We start from the raw sequence: 11868 nt of genomic DNA on the forward strand, positions 1-11868 counted from the left end.
ACAAACTAACCACCTTCCTGAAACTGAATAAAGATAACAGAGGACAACACAAAACCACCATGTTAGCGTTAGAGCATTTATCAAATAATAATATTATATTACGTGCAATGCACCTAGCAATAATTAACGGTTCTAAAATGGCTTTGAGGGTCACAGGGGCATATGGCATCATCCCAATTTGCTCATTTCAATCCTTCCTTCTCTTTCTTTTCCAACACCTCTTATCACTCTTTTCTTTTTCTTTCTCTTTTTATTTTGAACCAAAAATGATTTGATCGAACCCGATGTAGCTTGCCTACGTATCATGTCCCTCATGAATCAGACCAAGCGTAGTTCTGGAAAAGGTAATGGACAAATAAACTAAAAATAAAAAATCTTTTTGAATTTTTCATTTATAATTTTTTTTTGATTTTTCAAATACAAAACAGGAAGTAATATAACAAAAGACTCGAAAATCTTAACTAGACTGACAAACTCGATACTACTGTACAAGACTAATAATTAAAAGACAACATAAAATAGACTAAAAAAATAAAAAGTTTCTTCAGCCAGATCGTACATGCAATGGTCTTGACTAAAATGGTCCTGGGGCTTCTGTCATGCTCAAGCTGTTGCGAATGAATACATGCCTGAATAAGACTAAATAAAGTTAATGGACTCAACTCCAACCAATCATGTCCCAAAAATTAATTTACAGAAATGATCCATTTTGCAAAAATAGCCGATATGGCCAAAAGTGGCTAGAGATGTAAACTCAACAAAGGTGACCTCTAAGACATGAAAATATACCTCACTAAGGCTTATATGAAATCAAACTCCCGATAATCATGGCCCAAAATTAATTTGCAAGAATGACCCATTTTGCAAAAACGGTCGATATGGCCAGAAGTGGCTAAAGATGCAAACACAATAAGGACGGACCTTAAAGTAATATGACACCTAGTTGTGGACTTAAGATCTTAAGACATGGGTTATTGAACCACTTTTGCGAAAATGACCACATTTTACAAGAATGGCCGATGTGACCAAAAGTGGCTAGACATGCAAGATTTGGCTAAGACCCCGCAAAGCCAAGAACCTAAGACTTACTAGGAAGACCGGACCTTATGTAGGTTGCCTACGTATCTTGTCTCGAAAGACGAGAATCAGATTTGCGTAGTTCGGGAAGATTGGACATGAGAGAAAGCCTTTAAAAAAAATACAACTAATTTGGAAAAACCATATTTTTGTCTTTTTGAGAAATGATGAAAAATGTAAAATCTTTTTGGATTTTCTTTTTCTCCTTTTTTTGAATTTTTGGAAAATGATGGAAAAGTACAAAATCTTTTTGGATTTTTCATTTTTAATTTTTTTTGGTCTTTTCTTGAAAAAGTTGGGAAAGAAAATCATAATTGGGCCCTACTTGCTTCATTCTATATTTCTCCCTCTTTCCCAAACATCAGTCCGCCAAATGACCTTTCTACCCTCAAAGATGCAACATGTATCACATTGCGATGATTGAATATCTTTTTGGGCAACGGGCTCGTTTTGACAAAATTTGGATAGGCCTCCTACAAAGGAACACGGTGTTTGGGACCGAGCCCTGCTAAGGGTAAATGACATGATGCAAATAAGCATGACCTAAAGACTGACCTAAGTTTGAGGTTCACTAGACAAGGCAATTCGGGGCGACACGTGGTCGATGGCGGCTGCTTTAGCGGTCCACTTCACGCTCCCACGCCACCCCCTAAAGACACAGGTGACTCACAAAAAAGGCCGTGTACGCTCAAACGTACTCCGGGAGACTTGTTGCAGAAAAAGAAGACCCCTGGTTATGCAAATGATGACAGTTTATAAAGCAATAACACATAAAGGGAAAACTGTAAGCAAATAAGCAACTAACAAATAATAAAACGACATAAAAAAATCAAATAAAGCAAACAAAACACATAAAAACCTCAACCGAATATCCTAAAAAGCCAACAAGATCAAGTACTAGCTCGAACCTGCAAAGCCCCAGCAGAGTCGCCAGAGATGTCACACCCTTTTTTTTACAAACCTCACTAATCCTCTTAAATAAATAAAAAGATTTAGTAAAGCTCGAAAAGAATTTTCAATTAGAAAGTGACAAAATTGTATTCAAAAGGAAATAACTCAGAGTCGCCACCTGACATTTGCTTTGGTGTGTCAGGTCACTGTTTTTAAAAATGATTTTCCTTTTAAAATACTTTGGACTCCAAATTAAGTCTGCACCAGAGATTCGGGTAAGGGGGTTCATTTGACTCGGGGAGAAGGTGTTAGGCACTCCCCAAGTCCCGTAACTAGTACGATTGCATACTTGATCTAGTCGGCTTTTAAAATATTCAAGTTGAGGTAAAATCACGGAAAAATAAAATAAACACACACGAGGCTCGAGGTCGTCCCCGCCTAATAAAAAGAAAATGAAAATGAAAATAAAAATAAAAATACTACGAATTTCTGCTATCGATCTCCAAGTACAAATACTTCGGGGCATACCCCGGAATAAAATATATACAAATCCTTCGAGGCATTCCCTGGATAAATTTAACTAAGGGAACGACCTCTCTCCTCGAAACCAATAAAAATCCTAAGGCTTGCCTATCCAAATGTGGTCAGCCTAAGCATGCCCCTAGCGGACAATATAATTAAATAAATAAATGAAAGAAAACTGAATAAGGTTGAAGAAAATTCTAAATCATGCTCATTCCTTTCTCAACTTCTCATTTTTATTATTAGATCGAGCCCGATAATTAAAGCATGGAGACAAATCAATTGCTACTGGGCTTCGGCCTCTCCCCATTCCCACGGCTCAATAGAATAAAATAAGCAACAAAGCTAACTCTTGATACTTTTACTTCAAGACTAAATAATACTAAATCAGACTATATTTACCCAACCAATGGACGTATTTATCCAAGTTTACTTCACTAAATCAGTGCTTTGTATTTCTTTCGCATACCTTAAATCATTTTGCTGTATAAGAATAGAAATTTATTTGACCTATAAAAAAGGAATAAAACTCTAATAGTAGTAATTTCCTAGAACCCAACAGAAACTCATATGACATAAAAGTTTGTCATAATATATCTAACTTCATCTTCAATTTTCCTCTAAAGACAAGAGAGATGAGACTGATATGTTTATCTCCTTTGTTGCTTTTAGGAAATTAAGACCATTATATGTGGACAATTAAGTACCCCTTTTAAAGCTAACTCCCTTGGTTAAACACACTGTTTCAATCCAATTTTAACCTATAAAAATTCAATCTTACCTTTTGTTAAACTAACTCAATAATACTTAATTGAAAATCATATACTTATTAAATATAAATGCAAACAAATTCTTGTAATAGAATCAAGCAACACACAATAGGATGATAGATAGGATAACAAGGATAAAAGGAAAAAATGAACCTTCAGGTAGCGAAAACTCCCTTGGTACTTTGAAACATATACACGGACTTCGGATAAAAAATTTAGCGAATCGCAACATGAACAGAAGAAACGAAGCTTGAACCACTGACCGGATCAAAATCCACGACGGCAACGGAAAACCCAAACCTCGAACAACAGCCGTGCTTGAATGGCGCAAAACTCTGGAGGAAGAAACAACAAAATTACAGCAATTCGAAGTTCTATGGGTCGTTGGCGAGCACAGGCACTGGCCTTTCGGCGAGTTCGCCGGCAATGAATCTCTGTTCGTGTAGTTATCAGAAGTGGAGACGGTGATAGTCTTATGAGAAGCCGTATTTTCTATGAGAAAAAATAAGGAGAAGAAGAGGGGAAAATTAAAAGGTTTTCTAGTTCCTGTATCCCTGATCCCCTCTCTAGCTATCTCCCTTTGTTCCTTCCCTTTTTTTTTAATCCAGAATTCCCCTTTCTTTTCTATCACTATTTTTTTTGCTGTGCGTGTGCGTGTATCTAAGTTGTGAACAAGAAGAAGCTCCAAATCAAAGGAGGGGGGCGCTGCTTGTTTTTGGTTAAGGGGGAAGGGTGCTCTCTAGGTTAGGTTTTAGGTTGTAATTTGGTAGATATATGTTGATGGGGATTAGTTTTGACCATTGAATGAAAGGGAGTGAATGACTATGATTAAATTAAAAAGAGCTGATGGGTTAAAGAGTATTGGGCTTCATATTTGGGTCTTAAAGTTGGACTAAAAGAAAAATTCCCAAACCTTAGCTAAATATCTTTTAATATAAGCTAAATATATTACTTATTGTAAAAATCTATCTAATTAATTAAACTAAATTATATATAAAATATGAAACTATTTTTTTATATTTTTCAAATATCAAACTAAAATAATAACAATATTAGATTAAAATCATCATAAAATTAAGATAATACTACTACCCAAAATACTAATATCCTTGAAAAATAAAGTGTAACTATTTTTGTATTTTCGAATTTTATGTAAGGTAGATAAACTAAAAGTAATAAGATAAAATATCAATAACCTAAATAAAATAAAATATTTTTGTAATTTTTATTTTTGTGACAAAATAAAGTAAAATAGTTAAAACTAGGTAAAATAGCGATATTAGGCCTAAACTAAATATTTAAAAGCTAAAATGAGTAAAAACTCGGGGAGAGTCAAAAATTACATATCTACATGTTCATGTGGAAAGAACTGTGTAACAAATGATGGAAAAAAATTGTAATTGATGCAATTGAAACAACTGTGGTAATATCATACGTGACTTGTCGCGGGTAATTATCATTGTGACTTAAATTGTATACGGGTTGTTGCATATGATGGAAATGGTATTGATGTTATGAAAATTCTTTGTGAATTATTGTTGTTGTCGTGTGAAATTTGATTGTCCGGTGGGATCGGGTTGCGCGCCGCAACACGAAGTTATAAGGTGTTGGTTGTGGTGATAAGGGTGACCGAGGTAATAAGGGTGGAAAAGTGATCGAAATCACTGTTGAAATAAAAATATGTGAAAGTTGTGAAACCATTGATGTGATGAAATAATGTTGAAAGGGGAAAAGGAGAGATTGTGGAACTTGTTTGGCTTTGGTTGTTCCTTTCATGTGCATTGGATTGTTGATTCTATTACTGTTTGTTACCTGTGTATTTCTTGATTTTACTTGGGGTCAAGTTTGTTCATACATACCAGTACAATTCAAATGTACTGACGTCCCTTTTGCCGGGGGCGCTACATTCGTGTTATGATTGTAGGTGTTTCTATAGCAGGTACTCCAGTCCACCAACAATAGCACTCCTTCACTTTCCGTCAGCTGTATTGGTGAGCCCCTTTTTCCTCTCGGGGCCCTGCGTGGCTCATGCCACTTTTCTCCCGGAAATCTTATTTTGGTATTTGAGTAAGGTATAGCCAGAGCCTTGTTACCGACAAGTATTGTAACACTCTTTTGTATCCCTAGAGGCTCCGTAGATAGGAAATGTGGGTTATGTACTTATGTATTTTGTATTTGGGTAGTGTAACTTGTAAACCACGCTAAGTAACCATGTATATTATGTAAATCTCGTAAGAATGTGTTTAAATCATAAATGGCTATTTCACTTGTTTAACGGATAATGAAAACGCAGGGTAACACGTGAGATAGGAAAGGCACCCAGGTCCGTTTGACTGGGGTTACCCAGTCGAGCGCCGGTCGCGCCCCTCGGTTTTGGGGCGTGACAAAGATGTCATCAGAGACCCCAATCGTAGGGGCCACAGGGTCGACCGTGGAGGATCTCGACCCGGTACAACTTGACAAAGACGACTACAACAAAAAAGCCTACATCGGCCATAATCTTCAGGAGCCAGTTAAATTCCATCAATTTTTAGCTAACAACGCAGATTTGTTTGCCTTTTCCCATGCAGATATCCCGGGCATCCCGAAAGGGATAGCGACACACAAGTTGAACGTTGACCCGGTTTACCCTTAGTGCGGAAAGTTAGGCAAAAATTCAACTCCGCTATAAATGATGCGGTCCATAAGGAGATTGAAAAACTGTTGGAAGATGGCTCTATCTAATAATCAAAGTAGCCTCAATGGGTCGACAATGTGGTCATGGTAAAAAAGAAGAATGGGAAATGGCGGATGTGTATAGACTTCACAGATCTAAACAAAGCCTGCCCGAAAGACTCATTCCCACTATCCCATATTGACCAACTCATTGATGCGACAATCAGGCACGAGCTATTCAGCTTTTTGGATGCCTACTCGGGCTACAACCAGATCCTCATGGAGCAAGAATACCAAGAAAAGATCACTTTCACCACTCACCATGGGACGTACTGCTATAGAGTAATGCCTTTCGGTCTGAAGAATGTGGAGGCACATATCAGAGGTTGGTGACAAAAATGTTCAGACCAGCTTGGCAAAACCATGGAAGTCTATATTGATGACATGTTGGTCAAGTCAAAAAGGAAAAAGGATCACATCGACCACTTGAAAGAGGCCTTTGACATACTCAAACATTATGGTATGAAAGTGAACCCCAAAAAGTGCGCCTTCGGTGTAACCTTGGGAAAATCCATCAGCTTCTTGGTATCGCAACGAGGCATCGAGGTCAACCCCGACCAAATCAAAGCTATAAAAGGAATACTAGAGAACCTAACCAATAAGAAACAGGTACAGAAACTGACCGGCCACATAGTCGTCTGTCGAGATTCATCTCACGGTCCTGCGACAAATGCTATAACTTTTTCAGCATACTTAAGAAAGATAATGGACTCCAATGGAACCCCGAGTGCGTCAAAGCCTTGAAAGAGTTGATGGCGTGTCTATCTTCACCCCCACTGCTCGCTAAGGCGGAACCTGGGGAACATTTCCTCATCTACCTGGCCGTGTCCGATGTGGCCGTAAGTGCGGTCCTGGTCCGAGAAAACAAAGGTACGCAATCTCCTATTTACTATATTAGTAAAACTCCGGTTGATGCCGAGATGAGATATCCACACCTCGAGAAGCTGGCCCTGGCTTTGGTCGTAGCTTCACAAAAGCATAGACCCTATTTCCAGTGCCACCCCATCTCGGTAGTAATGACCTTTACCGTGAGAAGTGTTCTGCACAAACCTGAGCTGTCGGGCAGATTAGCCAAATGGGCCATAGAATTGAGCGAGCACGATATAACCTATCAGCTTCTAATGGAGATAAAGTCGTAAGTGCTCGCCGACTTCAACACAAAAATAATGCTTGAGGTCAAAAAAGAAGCCGCCCATCTTCCCCCAAAATACACGACCTATGGGTGTTGTATACAGATGGCGCCTCTAACATGTCGGGATCGGGACTGGGACTCGTGCTCGAGGTCCCAACAGGCGAAGTAATTTGCCAGCCCATAAGATGCCTTGATATGACTAACAATAAAGCCGAGTACGAGGCCGTGATTATAGGGCTAAAGTTAGCACTCAAGTACGAAGCGAAGCTAGTCGTCCTACGGTGCGACTCTCAGCTCGTCGCCAATCAAGTCACAGAGACTTTCCAAATCACGGAACAAAGACTGCAAAAATACCAGGCCGAGATCTGCAAGCTGTTACCCGAGTTTGATGAATGCTATCTCGACCAAATCCCTCGAGCACAAAATATCAAAGCAGACAGACTTGCCAAACTGGCAGCGACCACTAAAAGCATAACCGTATAAGGGAACGTGGTCACTCTCCTCCACTCATCGATCGATCAAATTGAGGTACGAACTATAAACCTAACTTGGGAATGGCGCAATCGTATTGTCATATATTTGCAGGACAAAGTGCTTCCAGGTGATTAAAAGAAGCCAAGAAGCTTCGAATTCAGGCGGCCAAGTACAACGTCATCAACAACGATTTATACAAAAGAACGTATGGCAGCCCCCTAGAAAAATGCTTAGGCCCAAAACAGACGCGGTGCATTCTGGAGGAAGTCCATGACGGACACTGCGGAGCTCATACCGGCAATTGAGCCCTAGTCAGATGCTTCATACGAGTAGGCTACTATTGCCCCACAATGAAAAAGGAAGCTGCTGACTTTGTGAGAAAATGCGAACAATGCCAGAAATACACCCCCATGATCTACCAAGCGAGCGAGCACCTCTACTCAGTCATCTCGCCAAGGCCTTTCATCAAATAAGGGATGGACATCGTCGGCCCCCTCCCAGCAGAGCGAGGTAGCGTACGATTCCTTTTGGTTTTAACTGACTATTTCTCTAATGGGTTGAAGCAGGAGTGTTCGCCAAGATACGCGAGCGAGAAGTTATTGCCTTCATATGGAAGAATATTATATGCCACTTTGACCTTCCCAAAGAAATTAGTTGTGATAACGGACCTCAATTCATCGGGAAAAAGATCGCCGAGTTCTTCGAGAAATGGCATATCAAAAGAATACTCTCCATGCCATATCACCCCCCAGACAATGGGCAGGCGGAGTCCTCCAACAAGTCAATATTGAATATCGTGAAGAAGAAGAAGCTCGAGAACACCAAGGGACTGTGGCCGGAATTGTTGCTGGAAGTGCTATGGGCATACCGCACAATGCCAAAAACAAACACAGGAGAAACACCGTACTCACTGGTCTATGAGACTGATGCAGTTATACCGGTCGAGGTCGGTGAACTTGTCTAAGGTACTCATACGAGAGTGGGCCGAGAAATGACAAAAGTAGGAGGCAAGACCTCGATGAGGCTGAAGAATGAAGAGACATGGCATACATAAGGATTGTCGCCCAGAAACAACAAGCAGAGCGATACTACAATAAAAAAGCCAAGACCACACCGCTCAAAGTCAGAGACTACGTACTCAAAGTCAAAACATAGTCAAGCAAGGATGCACGAGAAGGAAAGCTAGGGACTAACTGGGATGGCCCATACAAAGTTACGACGGTGGCAAGCAAAGGGTCGTTCCAGCTAGAAACTATGGAAGGAAAACTACTGCCAAACAACTGGAACATCGACCACATCAAGTACTTCAAGTTCGAAGGAAAGATGTTCTCTGAGCTGTACTCTTTTTCCCTCACCCGAGCTTTGTCCCAATTGGGTTTTCTTGAGGAGGTTTTTAATGAGGTGACGAGGAGGACATTTCGAAGTTAAAACATGAGCAGATGAGATTACAAGTTGGCAAGTTCATTGCTCGATCCCTCGAATACTTCTCCAGGTCGAACAATAAAGGGACTAAATAGACTGGGACTGGAATACCAGCCCGAAAACATGTAATCTTCTCCAATATATATATATATATATATATATATATATATATGTAAGCAAAGCATACAAACACATGATGTTCGCCTATGTCTCCACCAAGTTTTAGCTCCGCACCAATCAATGCACTCACATTCGACCTCATTCAAATTAACTATGACTCAACATTCGACCTCGTTCGAATCGACTCACATTCGACCCCGCTCGAATCAACTATGAGTAACATTCAACTTCTCTCGAATCGACTCATATTCGACCTCGTTCGAATTAATTAAGAGTCAATATTCGACCTTGCTCGAATCGACTCACATTTGACCTCGTTCAAATTAATTAAGAGTCAACATTCGACCTCGCTCGAATCGACTCACATTCGAATTAACTAATGTCACACCTCCTTTTTCCTATACCCCTAAAGGGTATCAAGAAGTTTTTCCAATTAAAAGACAATCGAAACGGGGTTATATTATTATAAGATCCAGAGTCGCCACTTGGAAAATTTATGGTGTCCCATGTCACCGGTTCAAATTCCGAATCGAGGAAAATGTTGACTCTGTATTACAGTCTACAAATACAGAAATCCGGGTAAGGAATTCTGTTAACCCGGAAGAAGGTGTTAGGCATTCCCGAGTTCCGTGGTTCTAGCATGGTCGCTCAACTATTATTATTGGTTTGATTATCTGATTTTAAGACACTTTTAAACCTATGCATTTTTTAACTCTTTAAAACCGCTTTTATATATTCAAGGAATTTCAAAGTTATTTAAAACACATCGTAAGCCACGCTACATGAAATGCACCCGTGAGTTATGACACATTCTATTTAACCTTGTTAGAACATTAAAATCGGACCACATGAAATGTTCCCCCGGATTTGGAAATTGTGAGTCACAACTACGTCACGGGAATCGTACCCGTGGCTATGACACTTTATTTAATTAACGCGCCTAAAGCAAGCTACGATGTTCATGAATTATTTTCCTAAACCACTTTGAGATTATTGTGAAGGCCATCAACTATGGAGTCATTGTTGGAGATTCCGGTGAACCAATTTGGAAACAAATGAGTCAATCTTCACATGTGGAGGCATCAGGCAATCACGTTATGCAAGAGTTAACATAGTCCAACCTCACTACATGTTTCATGAAGTCATATGCTAGTCTAGTGCAGGGAGTCCATGCTAATTTTATCTCAGCTAATTACTGTAGCTTAACCTTAACATATTATTAAATGTGCAGTATTTAAAACTAACTTATAGCTCACTTCCACCAGATGCTATAGAAGGAATTGACTCGTACAACAACAAAAGCAAATTCATCATTCAATTAATGAGAAAAACACGACAATTTTGTCATAAAATTCAAACATAAATACAAATAGGTCTGTGTGCACCTTCGACGGGATCTCGACCGGAAAATTCGAATCAAACACGACCTCGGACGACCTCCAATTTTAGAACCAAAATTCGATAGATTGTACCACTTATTTCAGTCCTTCGAACTCATCATGTATTTGGTTAACACTTAATTCCAATCACCATTGAACAAGAGCTTCAAAATTATGAAAATGACCCAAAAATACAAAACCCAAAATCCCATACCAAGATTCTATTTTGTTTGGTTTATTTACTAAATTAAACAAACCTCATTTGATAAATATCAAGATAAATCAAAACCCAGATGCTAAAAAATAGCAAATGGAACGAAATCAAAGGGTATGAAATTGAAAAATGGATTGAGTATTCTTGAAAAAGAGAAAAAGATAGAAAGGGATCCAAATTGCTTTTGTGGAAAACACGGTAGAGGTTGAGTTTGGCCAGTGAAAGACTAAAGAAAAGAAGTGAAATGAGAATCCAAAAAATTGGCTATCATTGCCAAATGGTCACCGTCTTTCGAGATGGCAGAGGCGTGAGCCTTTCTTTTGGGAGTTGCGGATGGCAGCCTTTTTTTTGTCCGTCCCTAGAGTCCCTAGGTGTTAGTCTATATATAGCTAATTGTAGAGTCTAGGTCTAGGATTTTGTAGGGTTATTTAGGTTAAGGGGTAGGAGCCTAGAATTATGGGCTTGGGAATTATGGGTTAGGTCCAAAATTAGGCTTAAAAATAGGTTGCTCGAGCCCAAGTTTTTATTCTTTTCGCGAACGAGCCTAAAAATACGATCTCATTTATTAATTAATCCCACTTAAGTAAAATAACCATTAAAATAAGATTGGCCGTTAAAACAAAACTATTTTTGGTATTTTTCAAGATTTAAAATGACTACAAAACATTAATGAACCTATTTTTGTAATTTTCGTTTTCTTGTAATAAAATAAAGTAAAAGAGTAAAAATGAGTTGAAATAGCTATATTAGGCCTAAACTAAATATTTACGTGCTAAAATATGAAAAATCTTGGAGAGGGTCAAAAATCACATGTCTACATCTGCCCCTCTTTGACTGGAAACGCGAAGAGTTTTCGGACAAAGAACAACTAGACAGGTTTTTTGACCCGACCCTTATTTAGGGAGACCAAAACTAAGAGGAAGGATAATGTGACCGAGCCCTGGTATCTGAGCTGCCTACATATCCTTGTCTATAAAGGAATCAGGCCACGTGTAGTTTAGAGGTGAGTAAGATGATGGAGTATGCCGAGGTGGAGAGTCGGTCGAGGTTCCATTCCGCCGAGGTTCCAGTCCGCTGTCCTGTTATTACATCAAAATCAAAAGAAATGAAAAAGACTAGCTAAGCCTGTCAACTACGAATTACAAGATTCCT

General features: G+C 39.2%; 1 long non-coding RNA gene across 1 annotated transcript; it reads right to left on the bottom strand.

Moving 5' to 3' along the window:
- Positions 1-367: 367 nt before the first annotated feature.
- LOC104250141 (uncharacterized) lies at positions 368-4021 on the bottom strand. Its single transcript, XR_011406094.1, has 2 exons — positions 3414-4021; positions 368-629 (listed from the first exon to the last, which is right to left on the bottom strand). It is a non-coding gene; the product is annotated as an uncharacterized lncRNA (long non-coding RNA).
- Between the last annotated feature and the right edge of the window lie 7847 nt (positions 4022-11868).

The sequence above is a fragment of the Nicotiana sylvestris genome, chromosome 3 (assembly GCF_000393655.2).
Source record: "Nicotiana sylvestris chromosome 3, ASM39365v2, whole genome shotgun sequence".
In the NCBI taxonomy this organism is placed as follows: Eukaryota; Viridiplantae; Streptophyta; class Magnoliopsida; order Solanales; family Solanaceae; genus Nicotiana; species Nicotiana sylvestris.